The 21,360-nt window shown below is 40.6% G+C and overlaps 1 protein-coding gene across 4 annotated transcripts in view; it reads left to right on the top strand.

The window, feature by feature from the left end:
• LOC125461811 (C-terminal-binding protein 2) overlaps nucleotides 1-21,360 on the top strand; it is a 296,288-nt gene that overhangs the window by 70,752 nt on the left and 204,176 nt on the right. The window contains exon 1 of one of the 4 annotated variants that reach the window (XM_059653079.1): nucleotides 4,513-4,528. The exons of the other annotated variants lie outside the window; for them this stretch is intronic. The gene's annotated coding sequence lies outside the window, so the exon portion shown is untranslated. Of the gene's footprint in view, nucleotides 1-4,512; nucleotides 4,529-21,360 lie in introns of those variants that run through there. 4 annotated transcript variants of the gene reach the window in all.

Genomic DNA, 21,360 nt, shown 5'->3' with positions numbered 1-21,360 from the left:
TCATGTGTTTGTGACTGTAATTGACTGTTACAAAGGTCTGGCTATAGAGCAAGTCTTATTAGCATTCTCGATAATGCACAGACTGGTAGAAAAACAAAGTTACTGCCAGTGCTGAAACTGAGCCACCTGTGAATTGCCTACAGAATAGCTGTGTGGAATGTGTACCATTCGAGAACTTTAAACTTGTGATGAACTGAGCCTTCCAACCAGTGGTATTGTGATGTTCTTATTCGATATAGTACAAGTGAACACATGCAGGCTTCCGTATGACAAGATGGTAATGTCTATTGTTATGGGAAAGTGCCAAAGTAAAGCAAATTGGCTTCTCTACAGGGAAGGAAAAAATACAGAGGAACTGTCATGTTGGAGCATTCTGGGATGCCTTTTGATGAAGACCAGCCAGAAGTGACCCCATTCAGCAGAAATGATTGATGGGACTTTTTGGACCTGAGTTTGCCACACATTCAGTTTTTGCTGCATGGTCAGGGCCAGGAAGAGGAATCCTAGCCCTTGGCCTTTGCCAGTTTCTGGGCCCTTTGATATTCCCATTCACATCATTCAGGTACCCAGGATTGGAACTATTGTCACACTGTTGTAGAACTCTTTTATATTGTTCAGCAAAACCTTTTAGTTTTTGTACTCTATGCTTCTGTTTATAAAACCCATAAAAAGTACACATTTCAATAGGATGCATTTCACGATCACTGCTTTACCAGATATTTGCATATAATTTGACCATTTGTATTATTCACCCAACTCTGCACCTTTGAACCTGGTCCTGTATTTGGGCAGCGACAATGAAAAGATTTCAATCTCATACCCTACATACAAATGATACGGTATGAAGAAAACCTAAACAACATACTGAACAAAAGGCAGTCAATGTCAAAGCAATGAATTGATCATTTTAAAAATTCAGTGATCAATAAAAATATCCATTAAATTCTCCCAAGTAGCAAAGCTAACGAACAAAGCCTCTTTAACCTTCTAGAGCACACTGAACATACTCTTGGCAGAAATAAGATCAAAATAGGTGTTGAACTCAGTTTGCCTTTCAGTTGGAGTCTTCATCCTCTCCCCAGCTCTGTTTGTGTCTGTCCTGGTTTCAGAGTTCATTCTCAGTCTTCCTCTCATTTTCTAATTCTGTAACACATTTTGTTTTCTTTCCCTCTCACTTTCCTACCCCTTGTGACCTCGATCTATCTCTCTCTCTCTCTCTCTCTCTCTTTTCCTCTCTCTCTCTCTTCCGCCCCCCCCCCCCGTATCTCTCTTTCACTTCTCCCCACTCTCTGTCACATTTTCCTCTCGCGCTCTCTCTCTCACACCCCCCCATCCATCCCCCTTCTCTATTTTTCACACACACTGTCTCCCTCACCCCCTCCACATTCCTCTTTCCCTCCCACTTTCCTCTCACTGTCTCTTTCACTCTCACACTTTCTTTCTCACTTTGCATGCACACTTGCTCTTTGTCACTTTGCAGTCACACTCTCACACACACTTTGTACTAGCTAGCTTTCACTCTGCCTGCACGCTGTCTCTTTGTCTCTTGTGCACACTTGCTATTTCTCACACCTCCCAGCTCCATGTGACCACAGATCCTGTGGAGCCCATTTGAGTTGTCAGGAGTTGCAACTGCCCTCATTTTTTTTTTCCTCTTGACCTGTCAGTTATCATGGTGTTTCCTCATTCTCTTGATACGATTAAAGTGTCTTCTGAAATGAAATCAAACAAATTTCCTGTTGACCTTTTTAACTGGAGTGTGGATTGGGAGAAAGAGGGGAGGATGGAATGGTTTCTAAAGCTGTCCATCTCTCCATACCTGTTCTTTGGAAAGATATAGGGCTAAAGAATCTCACGGCACGGAAATAGGCCCATCAGTCCTATCAATCCATCCCAAAGATAATCCCAAACCAAACTAGTCCCACCTGCCTGCTCCTGGCCTATATCCTTCCAACTCTCTCTTATTCATGTACTTATCCAAATGTCTTTTAAATGTTGTAATTGTACCTGCATCCACCACTTCCTCAGGAAGTGCATTGTACATGCAAAACATGCTCTGTGTAAAGAAAAAGCCTCTCGTTTTTTTTTAAATCTGTCTCCTCTCACCTTAAAAATATGCCCCCTGCACTTGAAATTCCCCATCTTTGGGGAAAGCCAACTACCATTAACTCTATCGACACCTGTCATTATTTTATAGACTTCTTTCAGGGTACCTCTCAACCTCCTATGCTCCTTTGGATAAAGTCCCAGACTATCCAGCCTTTCCTTATAACTCATAACTCATACCTTCTATACCCAGCAGCATTCTTGTAATTCTCTTCTGAACCCTCTCCAGCTTGATAATGTCCATCCTATAACTGGGTGACCAGAACTGGAGACAGTATTGTAGAAGGGGCCTGACCAATATTCTGTACAACCTCAAAATAACGTCCCAACTCCCGTACTGAAAGGACTGAGCAATGAAGACAAGCATGTCTAATGCCTTTTTAACCTGACCACGTGTAGCGCCAACTTCAAAGAATTATGTACTTGAACCCCTAGGCTCCTCTGTTCTACAACACTATCCCAGGCCCTACCCATTAATTGTATGAGCCCTACCTTTGTTTGTTGTACTGAAATATAATACCTCGTGTTTATCCTGATTTGAACTCTATCTGCCGTTTTTCAGCCCAATGACCCATTTGATCAAGCTCCCTTTGTATCTTAGAAAACCTTCTTCACTGTCTACTATGCCTCCAGTTTTGGTCTCATCTACAAACTTAGTAACCATGCCTTTCAAATTCTCATACAAAGCATTTATATAGGATCCAGAACCGATCCCTGTGGAATACCACTGGTGACAGGCCTCCAATCCAAAAAGCATTCCTCTACCATCACTCTCTATCGAATTTGGCAACTGTCCCAGTCAAAATGTTTGCATTACTGCCTGTCTGAGTTTGTGTCCCATGATTCCTAAACTAATTCCAAGACATGTGGCCTAAAACTCATCCACAACAATTGAGACCATGGTGTACACATTGGGTCATCTGTGTATGTAAGCCCCACTTGCCGCTTGTTAATCTCTCTCGTGTTTACCAGTGTGCTTGTTACTTGGACATTTTGGCTGCAGGCCCATTCTTCAAATGGTTGCGTAGCCTGTCAGACAGGGTGGTCTACTCATCAGATTTTGAACACCAGTCAGCTTCCTGTAACACAGTGCTTCCCAAATTTTTTCCCATTGTTGCTCCATTTCAAGGCTTGACAATTGTGATTACTGCTTAATGAGATCTCGTAGGAATGAGGGAGCTGGTTAGGAAGAGAGGAGCGAGACCTGTTGCAATGGAGTTGGAGGACTGGGGGGCAAGTGCAGATCTCAGACAGCCAGGAAGAGGGGGAAAGATATGGAGAATGGATACCTGTGTAAACAGGAGAACAGCTGTTGTAACTCACTTGAGACCCTTGGCAGCCATTGCTGTCTTTGAACTCAGGACCCTGTGTGAGATCCCATACCACCCCATCCCCAAACACCACCACCACCACTACCACTTTGTGCCTCTGCTGTAACATCAATAAAACTTAAATGGCCATTTAAACACCATTTCTCAGACTCTGACCTTCTGCCAATCTTTCCTTCCCTTTTCTTCCAACAATGGTGACAGCGCCTTCAGCTGTGCAGCTTCTGCATTTCCTGCTGCATTTCCTTCTTTCTCAAAACACAAAGCTTCAACCAAATCTTTCAGTCACCTCCCCCTTCATATTTCCTGACTCACCGGTCAGTTTCTGAAATATTTTGCCAAATCCTTTGCTTAAGGCATTGTACGTGTTCCAATTTTTTAACCTTGTTACTTTTGACTGTGTACACTAACTGGTTGTGGAGGTTGGTGCTGCTATCTCACCTTTTCTTGCTTCCTCCTACCAGAGAGCGAAAGTAAGAAAACATTGATTACTGACATCAGTTTCTAGTAACATTTTTGATAAACAGAGCCCTGCGCTAAATTTTTAAGTTCCTATGGGAAGAATCAATCTGCATGTAGGAGAGTTGGTGAATTGGCACCAGATCCACCAATCCTGCTGCTCAGCCAGGAAGCATTCCTGGCTGAGGGAAAAGAAGTGAGAAAATGCAGATGAGGCAGTTACAAAATGGATATTAAAAAATGTCTTTTGTGTAAATTGGTCTAAAATGTCCCGTGCACCAGCTAAAAATATGTTTTTATTAATCGCTCGTGAATCCTGACTATTAATTGCTATTTAAAATATTGTATGAGTTTTGTCATAGGTTGTAAAGCTGGCCATTCTACAACCATGTAGAAATACATTTTTCGTAAGCTCAATCTTCACAAACATTTTGCCACAATAGAAATGATGTTCTGGCATAGCGTAACCTTTTGACTCTTGCTGCACAAAATACACAGGCTTGATTTTAGCTCTCCGCAAGTGGTTGTGTTTTGAACGTGTGAAATTCTTGCCTCAAGCCTCAAACTCAGTGACTGGTGCAGTGCGTTATTGCCACAGAATTAACTGTTTTTGCTGGCTGTTCTTCAATGCTGCAGTGAGTTTAATTCCTCTAATGTGTACATAGATTTTTCTGAAGAAACAGGTTATTTATTTTTAAATTGCATATTGTTCAATTGTTGTTAACCTTTTACAAGTTTTGATACAAAGAAGTGTGCAGATGCACGGCAAAAATACTGTTTACAATGCTTTGTTGTGCTTCTTTAGAAGGGCCTCAGCATTTGGCAGTGCCAGCAGTATGAACTGCATCCACTATTAATTCTCCTTTTTGAAAAAAAATGTTGCCAGTATTGCAAAGTCTCAATCTTGTAAGTAGGTGCAAAGAGAAGGGAATTAAAATAGGGACGACTATGCTTAAAGTGATTTAATTAATTTTTGATAGAACTCCATAATCAGTGGGAATCCTGGGCTCTCAACTGTTAGCGAGGCCTCAAGTAATATAATGATTTTTAACCATTCATTTGGGAGTATTGTCTCTGTGGGGCTCACTGAAATACATCACAATAGTGTTCTGTTGAGTTTGATTCTAATATCCTTCTTAAAATTTGATGAAACTCATAATGAAATAAATTGTGAAATGACTACAGGCTTTTGATTGTGGTATGAATGACCTGCTTGCAATGCTATCAGCAAACGCTTATTAATAAGTGTTTCTTTCTAAAACCATGGTCCTTATTTTTTTTCCTGTTTTTCCCCTGACTTTGAGCTTCCTCAAAACTCTGAAATCTCTTTTATGGGGAAAGACTTTCACTTAAACCACAGGCATCACATGCAATTTTTTTTAAAAAAAAAACAAAAGTCACAATGCAACTGTTAGTGAAAGCAGTAGAGTATTTTTGCTGAGTGCTTTGTATTAAGACTAAAGCTATGCATAGTATCTTAAGTCAGCAGCTTTATATGGTGTTATCTCATTAAATTTTCAGAGAAAAGCTGCAAGCAGCTAATTGGAAGCATGTAATAGTTTAGGCCATGAGCTGTCTTATGGTGTAATAAATTACTGAAGGAGAAGACAGTTTTATACACTTACAGAGGGTGAAGTAGTTTACATTTAATGAGTTTTTAGAGAATATTTGATAGAAACATTGAACTCTTTAATCATTACAGCCTCACTCTAAACTATTTAGAGTTACTTTTATGAATAGCATTAATTCCAGCAATAGTTGCAATAATTCATTTATCAAAAGTTAATGACTGACAGATAAGAATGAGACTGAAATGTAATTTTCTCTATAGTGTTGGCTATTCTCATTCATTACAGGGAATAGGTGGCTTTTCAATTTCAATGGAGAACATCTCTTCTACAACCTTGGTGTGGGTTTGTTTTCTGGAGTGGGTGATGTCTGCTGTAGTAATGGTATAATCTAGAGGAATTTCTGGATGCAAGTATATGCGGTTATTATAGTGGAAAAGTATTTGGAAATTTTAACTCACGGTAATCACTTAATCAGAAAGTAATACTGTCACTGCTATCCTAACAGTAATCCCGATGCAAATGCTAGAAAAATCGATTTTGAGCAGGTCTTTTTTTTTATCCCTCACTGTTTACTGAAAGCAAGCTCACGCACACACCTATTCCCACTTAATTTTGCAGATTAAATGGTTTTGCTGACCCATTTTTCATCCAGTTACATACACCATAACATTCTAAGCAGATGCCGGAAACCAAGACCCTACTGGCTCGTGTACTTGCCAAATCCTGATAGTGTAAACTCTGAACTGCATAAATTGCCAAAGCTCAGGGGCTGACATTTAAGAGCAGATCAAACTGTGTTGGTGATGGAATGTTTATTTGTTTAGAATTTAGCCACTATATAAAGATTGAGATGTGCCCAAAGAACAGAAATCTTTGTGTGGAACAAACTTGATGCCCTCCGTATAGCAGGTTTGGTGAAGGGGATATGTTATTGGGTGCGAAGGTACCAAGTTTGGACCCCACTGCCATCTCCCCTCCTCTGATTAATCCTGTGGTGGTAAGGCCAAGGGAAGGCCTTCCAATCCTGCTGCCGGTTAAGGTTTCTAAATCAAGCAATTAATGTCTTTGGTATCTCATCCCACCACATGGCAGGGGCCCAGCCATGACCACAATGCCCTGCAGAATTACCGTGGCTCCCAGGAGGGCCCCTTGTTCAAAGTCACTCAATGCGGAGATTGAAGCGTTAATGGTAATGTCACTGTCACTGGGCTAGTAATTCAGAGATCCAAGCTAATGCTGTGGGGACATGGGCTTGAGTCCCACCACAGCTGCTGATAGAATTTCAATTCTGTTAATAAATCTGGAATGGAAAGCAAGTTTGGGTAGTGATGGCAACAAAACTGTCACAAATTGTTGTAAAAATCCACCTAGTTCACCATTATCTTGGCAGAAAGAAATCTGTCATCCTTAGCTGGGCTTGACATCGTGTGACTGTTGATCCACAGAGATGTGATTGACTGACTGTCTCCGTCTCTCAATTACCCCTCGAAATAAAAGCTTAATTTGCCAATCAGGCTGGGGGGAAATTAGGAAAAAATCTCACACGCACACACTAATCCCATGAAAGAATGAGGATGAAGAAAAAAATTAATTGTCTAGTTGAGAGACATAGTATTTATATTTGGGTAAGTGGTCTTTATTGCTGGTTCTCATGACTCCGCTCCACCTGTCACTCACTTCTGACTTGGATCTAGCAATGACCTTTGGCCTAGGAGGATGCTGTACAGGCAGTAGACAGTGCCATCCTCCGTGGACTGACCTATCCCCCCCCCTACCTCCCCACCTATACTGTCCTCTCCACCTGTCTTCTCCTCTATCCATCTTCGGTCCGCCTCCCCCCCTCTCCCTATTTATTTCAGAACCCTGTCTCCATCCCCCTCTCTGATGAAGGGTCTAGGCCCAAAACGTCAGCTTTTGTGCTCCTAAGATGCTGCTTGGCCTGCTGTGTTCATCCGGCTCCACACTTTGATATCTCGGATTCTCTAGTATCTGCAGTTCCCGTTATCTCTGAGTGCCGTAGTCACGTTGCTGTTTACTGGAGCTGCCCATCCCTGGGTCAGTCTCTCTCCCAAGGGCATTTGATCCTGGAGATGTTTTTGATGCTTGCATCAACAAGCCATCCCTAAAAGACATGAAAAATCCAGCCAGTGAGCAAAACTCCTGTAGCCTCCATTAAATTTAGTTCACTGCATCTCTTGTGTAAAAAGGCCGAACAGTTCCCCTGTGATTTTTAAACTTGTCAGCTGAGTTACTTGAAGGTGTAGTGCATAGCACCTCACAATCGACACACGTGTAGAACCAGCAGAATGCGTTAGTCCGATATAAGAGTATGTTGCATCTTGAAATGCAAAGGGCGTTTGTTATGATAAACTGTAAGAATTGGAATATTCCACATCAAAACATTTAATTCTATTTGGAGACCAGCTTACCAGAATTGTCCTTTTCAATATGCATTATAAATGAGGTTTATGCTGTGATCAAAATACTAACTGGAGGCTCATTGTGTTAGAATTTTTCATGTTGTAGGTTATACATAAGGGTGGTTTTTACAGATCTGTGATTACAAGAAATTTGGAGGCAAAGATCAGTAAAGTCTCTCAATGGACTGTTCTATGGGTGGTGTTCACTCCTACACCTGAATTCCTTATCTCTGTTCCCAGTGGGTGCTGCCCCCTGTGAGAACCATCATTTTGTTAATGCAAACTTGCCCGGTTTAATGTAAGGTAAGTCTGCTTTTTCATATATCAAACTTGTGTACGATGTTATTCCCATCCACTTTAATCTGTACTTTTTCATTTTTAATCATGTCATTGGGAATGTTGTTATTGAGCTAATAAGAAGGAGGGAATAATAAATGTCTGAGGTACATCGACAATCAGATCTTTTGGCTGGGTACATATGTTCATTCAGTTGCTTCACTGCTTTGCAGGAAGCAGTGGGAGTGAAACTGTAGCGGCTCAAGGATCGATTTGCATCATGAACAGTCTTTCTCTCGTTTTTGTTGACTTTGAAGTCAGTTGCAATATAGGATTGACTTTCCACTATCATTATTGTCGCATTTTGAATTACTGATGATGATCAGTTCCTGTGATTGCAATCTCAGTTGAGAACCCAGCTTTAAAAGTAATCTTCAGAAAACATCTTATTCTACAGGTGCTAACCTGGTCTTTGAGGTACTTCAAACTTTGGCATCTGTCCATCTAAGATTTTGAATGAAAATTAATCCACTTGAGTGTATTTTCAGAGGTCAGCAAGCACTTACAGCACTGTATGTCAAGTACCAAAGTGAAGTATGAAAGATCAGCCTGATTGGTTGTCTTCTATGTCAGAGTTAACTCGGGCAAACAGCCCTACAGATAGCAATAGAACTGAAAGAACTGCTCAGATAAATCACTAACTTCTTTCTTGTCAGCAATTGTCCTACCTAAGACCTTTCTGCCTAAATATTAAATGTTGTCTATGAGGCAGCATTGTGTGTGTAAACCAGGGTACAAGAAACCGTGCAGTTCATTTCTACCTCACTCCCATCCCCCAATTTAAAGGTGGTTGGTGTCATGCTAGACAGAGTGTAACCACTGTGATAACTGCTTATAAATCAGACATTAAAATGGATCAGGGTTCATTGAGAAATAAATTGCTGGCCATCAGGAAAAGGTATCAGTAATACATATTTAACCTGTAATTAATTTAATCTACCATTAGCAGGTGGCAGCCTGTAATTTTCTCCTTTCTGTCAAAAAGAGTGGGCATCACTGATATGGCAAAATGTATTCTGAAGATTAATTTTAAATCCAGGTTTTGCATTGGAGTGTAGTAGAGATTCATACCTGAGCTCAGCAGAGCGTAGTCCAGGCATGAACATATCTTGCCAAGGACTTAAACTATGTGCTTTTCAGAATTCAGCTGCATTCATATTTAAATCAAATTTAAATTTGAAATGTCATGGAGATTACTATGGCACAAAACAAACAAAGCCCAACTGGAAGTCACACAAGTAAGAATTGAAAGTGTAAGGGATAATGCCTTGCCAGTTTACCAGCTTCAGCTAGGTGTTCCTGATTTCGTAGGGATGGTGTTGTACGAGATTACAGCGCATAGCCAGGATTGACCAGTGTAGGAATGAGCCACCTTGCTAGCAGCATTGTCCCATTCCAGAGAGAAAGAGACCCAGTTGAGGTGAGCGAAGTCACACATGTAAAGAAACTGTTAGTTTAAAAAGAGAACCTAAGTGCCTTTTGTGACTTCAAGATGTCCTAAGCCCTTCACAGAAAAATAAAGTATTCATGCGCCCTGTGTGAAATGTCGTGGCAACAAGCACACAGCAAACTCCCACAAACAGTGAATATGATCAATGACTCATTTGGGTTGTTGATTTCCCCCTTCCCGCATATGCATTCGGGATGCAAGGTCATCCTATGTACACTGCGGGTTAGAACTCGGAATACTATCAAACAACCTCATATTATGATTGAAGTTTTTGGTAAAGATTTGTGGGGCTGAGCTTCAAACAAAACTGTATTGGGGGGGATAAAATCTTGACCTGAACAGGTGGACACCAGACTCTACTATGATGGCCAGTGATGTACACACCACGTATTTATGATGGGTGTTTTGGTTCTTGTCGTGTTGGAAGGAATTCCAAGAAATGGAGTGTAGGTTTAGTCAAATGGAATCCTCTCATGCTTAATTTATGTCAAAAAGCCTCCAGGCGCGACTTTTCCAAATTCAGCCCTGTTTTACTGTCCTGTGTGTTCAGCAGCATGAGCAAAAAACCCTGTTAAAAACATGAAACTGATCAAGTGTTATTGCATACAGAAGAGAAGCAAACATGGAATTCATTTTTAAAATTCCTTTTATTTACTGGCATATTGGACAAAACTCCATTTAATTTCAGTAAATATTTTGAAGTAAAGAATTCTGCATGTTTTTGTTTAGCCTTGAAAATAAAGCAGCCTACTAGGCATATTTTTGTGAACCTTCTGCAGGTATAAAAGGCTTGTAAACCTTTAAGTTCAACTTTAAAAAAAATTGTTGTAAAGTAATTATGTAATGAGATAGTTATGAGCTTTGTCTAGTTCATTGTGTGGGAAGATTTACTGTTAGGGAAATATTTGTAATGGATTTGAACCTGTTAGATACTCAGATATAATGAGTACTCTCAACTTACCCTCACTTCTTCTGAACTATCACCAACATTTATATGTAAGCCAAGCCCTACCTCTAACTAACACGTGCTTTAGTTTAGTAATATATTTGCAGTTAAGCAAAATTATGAAGTTCCTAGAAGCTGCAAATGTACTTATTCAGCTTAGTCAGCACTTGAACGTCTTTAGATTTTAAAAAAATGATTGGACTGATTTGCCAAATAGTCTGGTTGAGACACAGGCAGTTGCATGTTTTGAGGGAACGTGAGACAAAACTCTTGAAGCAGCTGAAGATTTGCTGAATGCCCTGGCTGTGGGATCAATTTTGAGTTTATCTGGCAAAGAGCCGGTGGTAATCTGATGGGGCCAATGGCCTCCCTTTGTTTTGCAAACCTCTACTGTATCTTACAAAATCTCACATCCTTTCCAGTTAGCTGAATTTTCCACCTCAGGAAATTTTCCAAAAGTTGGAGATTATGAAAGCAAGCAAAGCATGCTGTTTTACACACACAAACTAAGAATAAATGCTAAGAGTATTTCAAACGGACCAACAACATGAGAAAACGTTCCGATGAATAGTAATTGACCTGAAACGTTAACTCTGTTTCTCTCCACAGATGCTGCTTGACCTGTTGAGTTTTTCTAGCCTTATCTGCTTTTATCATGTGGGGAAAGTATGTTGGAATTTAGAACTAATCAGTGAACAGAGATATCGGTTGCACGTTTACTTCTAGTAATTGGCACAAAGGGAGGAGAATTCAAAGCAGCAGACCCTCCCCCCACCACTTTACCCACGTTTTCCCCATAGCTGCAGACTTTTTAAAAATTTTCAGATAAATGTTCAATTCCTCTTGAAAACCTCAGTTGACCCTGCCTCCACTACACTTTCAGGAAATGCTTCCCACATCCTAACTGCTCAACGCATCTTAAGGCTCTCCCTCATGTTAACATTGCTCCTTCTTGCTAATTATCTTTAAATCTGTGCCCTATGGTTTTGTCCTTCTGCCATTGAGAACAGTTTCTCCCCTCCACTCTGTCCATACCTTTTTTTATGATTTTCAACTCCATCAAATCTTCTGTCAACTATCTCTTCCTGAAGCAGAACAGTCCCTACTTATGCAACCTCTTTCGTAATTGAAGGTCCTCATCCCAGAACCATTCTTGTGAATCTTTTCTTCACCTTCTCTAATGCCTTCATGTCCTTCTGAAAATATGGTGCCCAGGACTGGATGCATTATTCAGTTTGGGCTGAACTTGTGTTTTATGCCCTTGTGAGCAAAGGGCCGGGCACTGACCCCCATTGGAAACAGCCTTCCAGTCACAAAAATACCCATGAGCCATTATATTTTGCTTCTTGACAATCAGCCAACTTTAGATCCAGCTTCCCTTGGATCTCATGAACCACATGAAATTCCTCCTTAGTTGCACACTCGCACTTCCAACGTTCTTCTAACCTTCCTTCAGCAGTGAACTTTTTTTACCTGACATAAGTTTTTTGTTTTTCCTGTTGGTTTATCCTGTACGCTCCTTGGTATCCACTAAGGTGGTGATCTGGGCAAGATGTTAGATTAGTGAGTCATCTTTTTTCCTTTGTGGGAACATATTTGTCCTGAATTCTTTCAATTTCTCTGGCACTTCTTTACCTTCAAGTTGCTGCTTCCACTCCACTTAAGCCAAAGCACATCCCAGCTTAGTTAAATTGGCCTTTCCTCATTGTAAAACTTGTACTCTTGGACTAAATTTGCTCTTTTGTGTAATTGCTCAAAGTAACAACATATTCATGTTACGCAGGTAACATAATGAAACACCCTAAAGCACTTCACAGGAATATTACAAAACAAATTATGACAATGAGCCACTAAAGGTGTTGCTCAGGTGGGTTTTAAAGGCTGTCCTGAAAGAGGAAACCAAGGTGGCGAGACAGAAGTTGGACGTAAGGAATTCCTGACATGGGGCTTACGAAACTGAGACATGACCATCAAAGGCAGTACAACTACAATTGCAAGTGTATGAGAGACCAGAAATAATGTGCAGATGGGTTGTGGCCTGAAGGAGATCACCGACATAAGAAGCAAGGCTATGATGGTATTTGAAAACATAGTTGAGAATTTTAAAGTCAAGATTTCATTGCTTAAGAGTCAATGTGGATCAACCCGCACCTTGCCCTGAGTCAAGACGCGTGGCTAAGTTTTGAATGAACTCTGGAATGGTAGGTTTAACGTATGCTGAACGGCTAAGGATCCTGGGATTGTACTCATTAGAGTTTAGAAGGTTGAGGGGAGATCTAATAGAAACTTACAAGATGGTTTAGAAGGGGTGGACGCTGGGAAGTTGTTTCCGTTAGGCGGGGAGACTAGGACCCGTGGGCACAGCCTTAAAATTAGAGGGGGGAAATTTAAAACTGAAATGAGATGACATTTCTTCAGCCAGAGAGTGGTGGGCTTGTGGAATTGATTGCCACGGAGTGCAGTGGAGGCCGGGATGTTGGATGCCTTCAAGGCAGAGATCGACAAATTCTTGATCTCAGAAGGAATCAAGGGCTATGGGGAGAGTGCACGGAAGTGGAGTTGAAATGTCCATCAGCCATGATTTAAATGGCGGAGTGGACTTGATGGGCCGAATGACCTTACTTCCACTCCTATGTCTTATGGTCTTAACTCAAGTTTACAGGAAATAGAATGTGGGAGACTAGCTAGAAGTGTGTTGAAATAGCCCAGTCCGGAGGTTGAATCCAACTGAATTGTAATCACTACTACAAAAATGCTGTCTCAGTAACACCCTTCCAATTTAGCAAGATTCTTCATCGAAAGAAATGTCCCATCTCTCAATGGTCTTACTACATGTTGACTACAACAGTACTTTGGTATAAATTTTAAGAAATTTTCACCGTCTATTTCTTTTAAATTGATTTGATTCTTCGCCACTTTAACATTATTGAAGTCAAAATTCCATATTAACACTACACTAATTTTTTCTGCACTTCTCTGTAATTTGGGTACATATTTGTTCTTCTATCTCCTTCTGACTGTCATTCTGTAAGTGTAGTCTAGCAGTATGACTATTCCATATTTGTTCCTCATCTTAAAACACATGGCTTCATTTGACACTTCCTTGAACATATTATCCATATTTGTTATAACAAGGTGTAGAACTGGATGAACATAGCAGGCCAAGCAGCATCAGAGGAGCAGGAATTTTGACGTTTCGGGCCTAGACCCCCCTCCTCCTCTGAAGAAGGGTCTAGGCCCAAAACATCAGCCTTCCTGCTCCTCTGATGCTGCTTGGCCTGCTGTGTTCATCCGGCTCTACGTCTTGTTATCTCAGATTCTCCAGCATCTGCAATTCCTACTTTGTCTGAATCCATACTTCTTTCTGTGTTTGTTTCTTTAACCAGTAGTATGAATCCCTCCTCTGTTTCATTCCCTTCCGTCTTCTGCCTGAAAACCCTGTAAGCAAGAAAGTTGACCTCCCATTCTTGGCCACCTTTAACCCATGTTTCAGTCATATCCATGATATCATACTTCACAACATCTATCTGGACTCTTGGTGTATCCACAGTATTCACCAGGCACATGCGTTGTAGATAGCATCAATCACTGAACAACCTCTCTTGTCTGTTTTCTAGTCTTTGCTTCCTTGACCTTTTCACGATCACTCAGTAATTCATGCCTTTATATACAACTTTGCTTCTCTTTACTCTGAATAAACACTCACCTTCCCATTCTGCTGCCAAGCTAAATTGAACCCTCCCATTATTTTTGCATGAGGAACTTTATTTGGAATATTAGTATGAAATCCATCTTTTGAAGTTGAGCACTGGTTGCAGTGTGTAATGCTGGATATGCCTTCTGCTACTGTAAGGTTGTATAAAGCAAATTGATTCTGATATACATTTTATCCTTCCGCACAACTACCACCTCCTCTTGAGAAGGGGCTGAGGGATGTTGGATTGTGCTATCTGGTCTTTACTTGGAGCATCCCAGCAACAGCACAGATTGATCTTGGTAACCTAGGCAGTAGTTACGGCCAACCGTCAGAGAGTGAGAACCGATATCTCTAAGCTGTAGATCCTGCTGGTCTACAATCACACAGGCAGGGCCACTTAAATGATACTATTCCCTTGAGACCTTTGAGTGTCAGTGGGACATCCAAGCACTGGGAGAATCACAACCGTGCAAACTCTGTCATCTTCACCCAGTAGTCTGGTGAACATTGACTGCTGAAGTCATCATCAGACCCAGGGTTCAAGCTGGTTGATTCGTCACCACTTTTACCCTATTCCAAGCCTGAGATCCTGAACTCGGTTAGAATTCCTTTGTGCACTGCATCCTGGTTATTTTTGCACACTGAGTTAACTTCGCACAGACTTGGATGGCCTTTCTCATTTGAATGATTGACAATTATAATTTGACAAAGGTCACCACAATTGGCTAAGAGGTGTGGTCCTTCACCCGAACAGACAAGAGGTGCAATGCTCAGATAATGAAAGCTACACAAGGCCTCCTGCGATAACACTGAACCTCTCCAAAAGAGAGAGATCTTCATTTCAGCCTTTGCTCTGTGCTAGCAATTAACCCTCGATAGACTGGTGGCAAAAGCAGTAGGTTAAGAGGAAGAAGTTTGGTCACAATTCCCACTTCTGATTGTTGACCTGTGACAGATAATTGGTGAGCAGAACAAAAATAAAAGCAGCACACGGTCTTGGACAGTGATACTTCATGCTTCTGTTAAACTTGCAAGTTAGGAACTGGCAGCTGTGTTATTAAAGGAGCTGAAGGAATGCTGTTAATGTTGGGTGTTGCTTATAATAAAATTACTAATATCAAAAAAAAGGAAAAATAAATTATTATCTGCTAAGCCCACTGTTTGATAGATTCTCTAAGTATTCTACATATCTATAATTTCTACATAATTATAATCTATAATTTCTTTCTCCCTCTCCTTCCTTTGACTTCTTCCTCTCTCCCGCGGTGCCTTGATTCCCCTCCATACTAAAGAAACATTACCACTCAAATGCCCACAGTAGCCACTGAATTTGACCTCAAGTTGATTTGTGCCATTGGTAATGGACTAGGAAAATATGATATGTCAACTTTACAATTTTAATTGAAAATTGCTTTGCAAGGAAGTACTGTCAAAAAGAAATGCTCACTTTAAATTTTTACAGTCTACAACTAGCTTATATAAATTTTCAAATGTGAGAATATCCAACATGTATTGTACTGTATCATTTATGGCTCTGTCATGGATTACAAAGGGTTTGCAGTTTGTGGTCTCCTAAATTTCAGCATATTTTAACCCTAACAGGATATCTCATTAAAATATTGAAACTATCTTTGGTTCAGGTCGATGTCTCGTGTTACGTGACACAACTGATTTTGGGGCGGCACGGTGGCTCAGTAGTTAGCACTGCTACCTCACAGAACCAGGGCCCAGGGTTCGATTCCAGCCTCGGGCAACTGTCTGTGCGGAGTTCGCACATTCTCCCCGTGTCTGCGTGGATTTCCTCTGGGTGCTCTGGTTTCCTCCCACAGTCCAAAGATGTGCAGGCTTGGTGGATTAGCCATGCTAAATTGCCTGTGGTGTTCAGGGGTGGGTGGGATGCTGCAAGGGGCAGTGTGGACATGTCAGGCCAAAGGGCCTGTTTCCACACTGTAGGAAATCTAACCTAAAGAACCAACTTCTAGCTTTTGACGGCAATTAAGCTTCATGTGATATTGTGCAATCCTACCCATTTCTCTTACACACATGCATACAACACACTGTCAAGTCATATTGTCAGATTCTTACAAGCAAAGAAATTTCCTTTTCAATGAGATTGTGTTTTACAAAATGGTTGTATTTGTAAAGAATACGAAGTCTTCTACATATCACTTTAGGCTTTGTTACCTTTTCAATTCAGTTCAACTCTTGGGTGTTGGTTCTGATCCCAAAGCCTATTTATAGTTTGAGAGTACTTCTGGCTGGAAGTCAGACAAACAATCTGCTTACTGTTGGTCTTGTAGTCACATGTTTGCAGTTATTTGGCAAGTACAGTGAACTGATCCTGTATTAATATCTTGAAGAGGACACTGTGGTTTTCTTCTCCCGAAGATTACTTCTGCAGTTACTCCCACAGAGCTGTTACACTAAGTAATTCCCTTTATTGCCTTGTGACCTGTCAGAGGGAAAACCCTGAGGCTGAATAAGGTAGTTGGGAATAAACCTCAAGGCCTCTTGAAACCTAATCTTATTTGCATGGCTCAGTGCAGCAGTATGTGATGTGACATCTGTTTCTAAAGGGTGGTGTTGTTTATGCCTGTCAGGCTCCACAGGATGGAGGGCCAGACCTTCTGAGGCTAATGGAGCCTACCATCTGGTGGGAGAGGTCTTTTCTTTGCTCTCCACCTTTCTCAAACTGCCGAGTAAAATCCTTCACCTGAGGATACTGCGAGACTCTGACACGGTTGGAGGAACAAGCAATAATGTGTGATTACTGTTTATGAGATTCTTAGCGGTTCTCAAGACACTCTTAAGCAGCTGGATAAGCTGTTATGTGTTGCTAAATACACAGATTGGCTGAAAGAAATGTCAGATATTGTCCGGCTGGAGAGACTCCCTCTCTCCATAAGAATAATAACAGAAAAGCTCATTTTAATGAGAAGAGACCTTGTTTCCTTAGGACAAGGCCAAATTAGCAAGCTCCTGGAAAACAGAGCCGTTAACTACTTCTTTTGGAAACAAAGGAACACAGAGTTTTCGTTCCTCCCTTTCTACTTTTTTTTGAAATGCTTTTCAATTGTATAGGTTTTACTTCTGTAATGTAAGTAAGCAATTCTAATTTATTCTGTTTTTCAGTTGTGAACTTTGCTATTGCTTTGAGGTAAAGAGGCTTTTGTACAGATGCAAAAACTGTTGCTGGTGGTGGAATATGCAGTACGTTCTCTAATTATGTACCTGGATACATATGGGCAGAATGTTATGCTTCCCTGCTGATAGGTTGCTGAGGGAATGGTGTGCCATCCTCAACTTTTACAAGGAACTGGCAAGGTGACCTGCTTGTCCTTGTCCTTTATTGGTCATTTCCCACTTGGTCTCCCATTTTAGTCTAGCAGCAGAGGCTCAAGGACGGGGGAATGCCCAGAGGGTCACCCTCATGAGGTCTTGGATGCCCCTGCCTGCTTGGGTTCTCTGTCCCTCTTTCACACTGGCCTCTTCATTCTCACCTTCTTCATTCCTCATTTCCAGTCTCCCCACCACCACCCTCTTCCCCACTCCCCTGACCTCGGTCTTACCTCCTTACCCTCTGGTGGAGCAGCAAATATCTGAGATTGGACTTTGGCAGGAATGTTTACTCCACTGACTCTTTGAGTGGCAGGGCAGGAAACCACTTCATCTGAAAAGTCCTTCCCTGTCTGTCAGTCCCCATTGTTGTGCATATGAATCATGCCTATGCAAAGCAGTATTGACTTCTAGCTTTGCTTCAACAGTTGAAAACATGAGCAACTTTTACCGATGCAGTAAGCAACTCACTTATCATGTGCTGAGATCTTGCACCTGACAATTTAAACTTGAATCACGGAATCTCTTTCATCGTGGGAGGCTCTCATTCAACTGACTCACCAGATGAGTTGGTTGAATTCATGGCTTGAAAGGAGATCACAAGGGTTAAAATCTGAATGTCTTGCAGGGAATTATGTCCTGTTCAAATCGTATTGTTAGACCATTTGAAATCAATAAGTAAAAACAGGAGGATATTGATTATTTTGGGAAGGAATTGTACCGTCAATACAGAACACAATTTGTACGTTCACACATCAATTGATGTCAAATTTTGTGATGTGAATGTTCAAATGATGCAGTATTGTTTGTAAATTGTTTCATTTATATACCTATTTCTGTTCTGGTTGACGTTAGATGAGAACAATTAGTAAAATGCAACCAAATTTGACTGCGTTGTGAGTAATACAGTGGCACTTTGGGCTATTTAGGAATTACTATTGCAGGATTAATTGTGTATCCCAGTGGAACACATTTAAGCATGCTCCGTTTAACAGCCTTGTAGGTACCTTCTGCCTAATGCCTAGGGTAGTCTGAAAGCTTTTTTTTTGAGAGATCAAATTGCCCACATTTTATGTCTGCACCAGTCCATCACACAGAATTAACTTAAAAGTCTAAGTTGCAGCAATTGGGTATTTTAAAATATAATAGCCAGCTGTGCATGCAGTAACATGCTTCATTCCATTTATTTAAGGTTACCTGTTTAAATGCTGTTCCTGAATTTCAAATAATATTTTTAAAAGCTGCAAAGGTACTGATTGAACCAATAGTTTGCAGTTTGTAACATTTTATGTTGAGAAGTGCAGTTTACATAATTCTATTTCCAGAGCTCAATAAATGTTAATGTCACCCTTATACTTTTTTCGTACAGCTTTCTCCTGAACACTAACAACAGACTTGAAATATGTAGACCTGGTACTTGTCAGCGTTTGAGTTTCCATTTTAACAAAGCCAAAATAGTCCTTGCCGAGTCTGAGTAAAATCCTCCCGGAATCTGAATCTCCTTAATCATTTGCTACTTAATCCATCTGTTGTGTCTGATATGGAAAAGCAATCAGCAGGCAGCAACATGATGCTGAAGACAAATAAACCTCTTCAAACAGTGCTGTGGCCCCTGTTCTCTCTTTAACCCTTTCAGGAGCTCAGGCTCATTTGAGAAAAAAGTTTTTGTTTGGATTTTGTTCAGTTACCAAGAGGTTATTGGTTTTAGTGCATTCTTTGAATAATATTGTCACCATCTTGTTTTCCAACAAGGAAATACACATTCATACATTTGCTTGTTTTATGTTATGATTTCCTGTGAAAGTCTCAGCACTGCTAACAGGAAATGAAAGTGGGTCTAAGGATTCATACCTTGCGTTGATCTTGCTGCTATTTATGTCTGAGCGAGAATGTGACACTAGAGGAGCTGACATGTTTCCTCCAGCGGATTATTTGCCAGTTGTAAGAGACCTTGGAGGTCATTGGAGTTCAAATCTCAGGGGTTGATATGTGCTTGACTCAGCTTGTAAAACAGCTCACTAAAACAGGGCCTGCAGTCTTATATGATCAAAAAATTGTCTTGCAGACTTTTTTTCCCTGTTGAACTTTGCTTCTAATGTGGAAGTATTAATAATTTGCATCAGATCTGACATCTTTGTTTTTGTTGCTTTGATGTTCCTTGTGTTTCATACTTTTTAAAAATTAGATAATCTTGCATTTTTTTAATCTGACTATCTGAAAGCGGTCTGGAGCAATTTGGGAGAGATTATATGAAGAGATGGATTTAATATTATGCATCAGATATGTAAATATACCTATTTGTGTTAACTGTTTTTATCTTCAAACGTTAACTATTTTGTCTCTACGTTGTTACTGCAGGCTGGGCATTTTAAAATGACATATCCAATATTATTAATTTTAATGGCTTTTAATAATTATTGTTTCCTCTTACTGGTATCTGCCAACAATGATGAAAGTGCTGAATGTGAAGATTTGCTCAGGCAAATATTTTCCTAAATGCCATAGCAACTGAGCACAGGTGGTGTGTGAGGCAATTAGTACGATGTCACTCCTGCAGGCAATTGAAGTTTGGAGAACTTCTGTTATTGAATGAAGAGATTTTAAATAGAATAAATATCCTGAGATATTTGCTGCTGGGCATAGGAAGAATTTCAGGTAGGTTAACAATTATTCTAATTGATCTGCTTTTTATGAGTGAACTTATTTGTGTTCTCCTGTTGCCCCTGCTCTTTCTTGATTTTAAAAAACTGTATTTTTCTCTCCATTTTAAGTTCCTTTCTCTTCCCTCCCGCTATACTACATTATCCTGCTCAAGTAACGGTCACAAACCTCGATGCTGGAACTCCAAAGGTTGCAATCTTCTATTCTTACCCAAGGTGCTGCTACTTCCCTTGCAGAGGGTATGCTTTCTCACTAAACAGGTGTACCTTATCTAATCTCCCCTTCAGCACAAGTTTTCCCCTTGTTCTTTTGTCAGCCTTGCTCCTCGAAGGAGGTCTGCAGACTTTTGTCAGGCATTCTCCCTGCTCAGTCCAGGTATGTTCTTTTGCAAACACAGAGAAGCTTCAAGAGATGTTAATATGGACGTGAGCACTTCTCTGCATTCATAGATACAGTTTGAGATGTCGATGCTGAGGGCTGCTTTTGCATTAGTGGTGAGAAGAATGTGATTTGGAGCATCTGAGGAATTAAGGATTTTGCATGATTGATGCTTCTATTTCATTCCAAAGGGCAAAGTAATAACAAAGTATGAAGTGTGTGACTGAGATTTGTCTGCGGTATCTTGACTGAAGCTATCTTTTGTGGTTATGTCCTTTTCCCATGAAATGCAATGATTAAATGTATTGGATGTATATCCTGTTAGACCTCAGGTGGAGTATTGAACACAGTGGGTGCCACTTTATAGGAAAGATACAAACGTATGGTAGAGTGTGCTTGAACTGATTTGCTAGTATGGTTTCCAGGTATTAGATTATTTGGCTATGAAATAGATCGAAGAAGTTGGGACTGTTCTCCCTGGAGAGAAGGCAGCTGAAGGGACATCTGGTTAAGATTTTCAAAATCACTAGCAGGCTGAAAAAAATCAGTTTGGTGAATTAGTTTCTCTTTGTAAAAGCAACAAGAACAATGGGCATAGATTTAATGTGATGTGCAGATGAAGCAGGGCTAATGTGAGAAAAATCTTTTTACACAGCGAGTTGTTAGGGTATG

This window comes from Stegostoma tigrinum, chromosome 20, assembly GCF_030684315.1.
Source record: "Stegostoma tigrinum isolate sSteTig4 chromosome 20, sSteTig4.hap1, whole genome shotgun sequence".
Lineage (NCBI taxonomy): Eukaryota > Metazoa > Chordata > Chondrichthyes > Orectolobiformes > Stegostomatidae > Stegostoma > Stegostoma tigrinum.
Note: the sequence above shows the minus strand (reverse complement) of the source record. Positions and strands in the feature narration are given on the sequence as shown.